Source organism: Propithecus coquereli, unplaced genomic scaffold, assembly GCF_000956105.1.
Source record: "Propithecus coquereli isolate 6110/MARCELLA unplaced genomic scaffold, Pcoq_1.0 Scaffold158, whole genome shotgun sequence".
Classification (NCBI taxonomy): domain Eukaryota; kingdom Metazoa; phylum Chordata; class Mammalia; order Primates; family Indriidae; genus Propithecus; species Propithecus coquereli.
Window position 1 is genome coordinate 458,437 of NW_012140302.1, and position 4,457 is coordinate 462,893.

The following is a 4,457-nucleotide window of genomic DNA, read 5'->3' on the forward strand; positions in this document are numbered from 1 at the left end:
TCCTGGGCTCAAGCGATCTTCCTGCCTCAGCCTCCCGAGTAACTGGGACTACAGGCGCGTACCACCACACTCGGCTAATTTTTTTCTATTTTTACTTGCTCGGCTAATTTTTTTTTCTTTCTATTTTTTGAGTAGAGACGGGGTCTCACTCTTGCTCAGGCTGGTCTCGAACTCCTGAGCTCAAGTGATCCACCGCCTCGGCCTCCCAGAGTGCTAGGATTACAGGCGTGAGCCGCCGCACCTCGAGTCTATGCTCTTAACCACTGTACTCTGCTACCTCTGCAAATAGATGAGCCACTTCCAACAGGGAGGTGAGGGATGCCAGCTACCACTATGGAGAAAAGTCACACCCTATTTCTACCTGCTTCCCTTTTTTCTTGCTTGTAGCTCTTAGATCCTCCACTCAGGCCTTGGATTTTTAATTTCAAGTTCTGAGGCAGGTGTAGGGGACAGGCAACATAGGCTGGTTGTTAAAAAGCACAGGCTCTAGGATGAGAAAGACCTGGCTTTTAGCCTGGGCAAATTACTTAATCACCCTGGTCCTCAGTTCCTTTATCTGTAAGATGGGAACAATAATCCAGTTGTGTGGTTGTTCTCAGGGTTAAACAAGATGACTTACGTAAAGCTCTTAATATAGTCCAAGGCATATTTTGGGCTCCAAAAATGAGCTATTGTTATTAATAAGATGTGTAATAAAAGGGGTTGGTTTAGAGAAGGAAAACTGGTAAAAATCAAAATAAAACAAAAACATATAATTTAATACGATAGTAATATGATAGAGCCCTTCAGTCAGGATGGGCTTCTTGTTTAGATCTAAGGGCTTATATTGTTTTAGGGACTCTGCCACTGAGTGGCAGGGAATGTCCCCAAACTCTTTGAACATACTTCATCCATCTGTAGCAAGCTGGGAGGCGGGGGCGTATGAGGGTGGTGCTGTGCCAGGATGGTCAGAAGTTCAGAAAAGAGAACCCATCACTAACGAACTACCAGGCAGGGTGCCAAGCCCTTTACCTGTTATCTTGTTTGATCCCCATGATAAACCCTGGAAGGAGATGGTAGTAACCACACTTTTTAATGGAAACTGAGGTTCAGACAGGTTAAATAACTTGTCAAGGTCACACAGCTAAAGAGTGACAAAGCTAGGATTTGTGTGTGTGTGTGTTTCTTCTGGTACAGACAGGGTCTCGCTATTGCCCAGGCGGGTCTTGAACTCTAGGCCTCAAGTGATCCTCCCACCTTGGCCTCTCAAAGTGTTAGGATTACAGGTGTGAGCCACGGTGCCGGGCCTGGAGCTAGGATTTGAACCCAGGTCTCTATGATGCTGTTATATTGGAGAGAACTTGTATGATGTCCAAAAGAAGGTTCTTAGCTACCCACCACCTACCTTCTGCCTTGCCACATCCCCACCCACCTACCCACCCACCCACAGGCCAAGACTACTGTTGAGTGAGCCAACAGCAGGCCCCAGCATGTGCCATCTGGGGCATGCCAGGACCTAGACCCTCTGGTGCCCTGGAGAGACAATCATGCTGCCAGCACAACCCCACCTGAAGCCCGGCAGACACTCCCACTCCCCCCTCATCCTCGCCTGGGACTCGGGACAGGGGGCCTCTCCTCAAGAAGTGTTAGGCACAGCATCATCTCCCGGGATGCTGCAGACCCAAGGAGAGGCAAGGGAGTGGTATTGGGAAGGAAAGCCTCAGCACCCCAGGGCAGTGGAGTGCTCAGGCTAGCCCAGAGAGGCCAGATCTCTGCCCAGGGGACCCAGGCAGGTGGCAGCATAGAGCCCCAAGGGCAGGCGGCCCCTCTGACCTCTCTTCCCCACTTCCCAAGCGTCCTTTCCTTCTCTGGGGAACGAGGCGCCAAGCTTTGAGACTGTCCACCCTAGGTGGTCAAGACAGCCCAGAAGGGACAAAGCGCGCCTCCTCCCCTCAACAGGGCCTTTGCCCCACTCCCAGTTCCGTCTGAATCTTTGCCCCACCGCACCCTCCAACGCAGGCCCGGGCGGCTCATGAATGAACTGCACTGTGTGGAGCGCAAGGAGAGGACACGCTCCCGGGGCCAGCCGCCTCCCCAGCCCGCCGGCCAGTCCCTAGACCGGCCGGGGGCAGCAGCCAGTCTCTTGCCAGCACTCGCAAACCCTGCCCTTGCCCAAGCCCGAACCCCTGCTCCGGGCCGGCTTCGGCTGTACTCGCCCCGGCAGCAGGAGAAAAGATAAAAGAGACCGAGGGCATCGGACTTGGCGACCCCGGAATCCAAAACTCGGGGGCGGGGGCGGCTGCTTCCCCACAGCGGCGGCGGGCAGGTGAGGCGCAGCTGGAACCTCGGAGGGGCACGGAGGGGACGCGCACCTGGACCGGGCAGGTGGGAGAAGAGTGGCACTCGGAGGCCGGGGGCGGGGGTCCCACCCCTTGGGATCTCCCGCGGGTAGGGGAGAGAGGGCGGCGCATATCTGGACCCCTGGCAGGGGCTGGAGGACTCACATTTGGCTCGAGATGGTGCGGGGTGGGGGGCAGCGCGCGCCACCGCTGGGTCCCGCGGGCCCGGGCACCTCTGGGTCCCGCAGGAAGCTGAAGGGAGGGGACGCGCAGCTGAGTCCGGGTTTTTTCTTTGGGTGGTGGTGGGATCCTCAAAGAAAAGAGAGAGGGCTGGGGAAGGGTCGCGTACTCACCCCAGGCGCAGACTCGGCTCCGGGTCGGAGCCCCTGGGTTGGGGCGGGGCGGGGCTGGGGGAGGGGGAGGGGGAGTCGCTGGGCGGCTCGAGCTCCGGGCTCCTGCGGCGGCCGCGGCTGCGTATGGGGGAGGGGGAGCAGGAGGAGGGAGGGAGGGGCGGAGCCCCGCAGGTCCCACCCCCGACGCCGGCACACGCAAGGCGCGCGCGCACTCGCAGACCGCTCCCGCCCGGCGGTCCTGGCGCGCAGGCGCCCGGGGAGAGCCGCGTGGGGGAAGGCGGCGCTCGGGCCTGCGGCGGGATATTCCGGGGCTGCGAGAGCGGTATGGTGGGGGGGGCCAGGGGCGGCGTCAAGCTCCTAAATCTCTTCTTACCCTCTTCCTTTCTTTCCTGCAGTAGGGGAGGCGCAGTCCCCGGGGGTGGGTGAGGAAGGCCGGAGGGAGGATAGTGGGCCCTGTGGGGGCAGAGAGTCAGTGTGAGGGATACCGGCGGGGCGGCTCTGACCCGCACCGTCCTCCTTCCCACTCCCCATGGGCGGCGGGGGTCCCCGAGGCTTCTGCGCCCCCCGCGCTCCCGCCTGCGCTCACCTGCCTTCCCAGGGATGTGGAGCCTGGGGAGGGGCGGGCTGCGGCCCAGCCTTCGTGAGGTGGTCCCCGCCGGTCACTGTCTCCTCAAGTCGGTCCACTCCCCTTCTCCCTCCCCTTTTCCAGCTCGGGTCTAGAGATGAGTTAGCGAGGCGCTTCTGTGGCGTGCAGAGTGAGTTCTTGCTTTCACTTCTGTCATGCTGATGAATGGCTCCCCCGGTCCAGGGGGTTCCCTGGTTTCTCATGTCACCAGAGACCGCATCTGCCAGTGATTAAGACTGGAGAGATGAAGACTGAGGGAGGGAGACGGACTGACTTTTTATATCACCCACACAAATAGATCACAGAGGTACAAGGAGCACCAACTTGTTTTAATTTCGAGTTCCTGGAAGGGACAGAAATCAAGTATTGCTTTCCACGGTGGGCAGTAAATGAACTTTGCCACCCCAAGACATTGAGTGAACTGGATTTGTAAAAAGGTTAATGGGGCATATGACAGAGTCACCTTGGGTTACTTGGGAAACACTGGGAATTTGGGAGATACTTAAACCAGGGCTGGTAGTGGTAGGGAGTGGCCTCTCTGCCACCTGGGGGTGTCTGGTTCTTGTAGCTGGTCAGCGTCTGGGCTGTCTGCTGATTTTTCAAGAGTTCATTAGTAGCTTGCGGAATGCAACTGTAAGGTTTGATTTATTGCAGTGTTTTTCGAACTGTGAGTCCCACTGGTGAGCTGGGAATCAGTTTAGTAGATCCTGGCCATCATTTAAAAAATATAATAGAAAATATCAGAGGGTGTTGCACTTAGTGTAAGTATTGGTTTTGTTTTTTTTTTCTTTTTTGACACTTAAGGTGTACACACATGTGAGAATATTAGGAGGTGTTATACAGGGTGTCTCTGTGTGTCACTGTGAGAACAGTTTGAAAAACATTAATCTCCTTCATCCTCTTACTTGCTCTCTTGCCTTCCTTAGCCTGAGTTTTCAGTCGGTGTAAATTGCCCATGAGGATGCAGTTATACCAACAATATACACTAAAGAACAGTGGGTCTCTTTCTTCAGGGAAGTTTCTACCTGGGAAGGCAGTATTCACTGTTCATCACTGGAAATATTGTACATGCAATTGAAAAGCAAGGATTTTGTTGGAGTAAGAAGTAGGTTGACTTAATAAGGAAGGACAGTTTTTCGATTGTGACAGAAAGCAAGATGG

General features: G+C 55.7%; 2 protein-coding genes across 4 annotated transcripts in view; one reads left to right on the forward strand and one right to left on the reverse strand.

Moving 5' to 3' along the window:
• TMEM63B (transmembrane protein 63B) overlaps nt 1–2,717 on the reverse strand; it is a 25,034-nt gene extending 22,317 nt beyond the window's left edge. Inside the window, exons 1-2 of one of the 2 annotated variants that reach the window (XM_012640913.1) lie at nt 2,672–2,706; nt 2,484–2,570 (exon numbers count right to left, since the gene is read on the reverse strand). The gene's annotated coding sequence lies outside the window, so the exon portion shown is untranslated. Of the gene's footprint in view, nt 1–2,483; nt 2,571–2,671 lie in introns of both variants that reach the window. The other variant, XM_012640912.1, reaches the window with a different exon arrangement.
• Nucleotides 2,304–4,457, forward strand: part of MRPL14 (mitochondrial ribosomal protein L14) — a 13,411-nt gene continuing 11,257 nt past the window's right edge. Inside the window, exon 1 of one of the 2 annotated variants that reach the window (XM_012640915.1) lies at nt 2,304–2,364. The gene's annotated coding sequence lies outside the window, so the exon portion shown is untranslated. Of the gene's footprint in view, nt 2,365–2,902; nt 2,994–4,457 lie in introns of those variants that run through there. The other variant, XM_012640914.1, reaches the window with a different exon arrangement.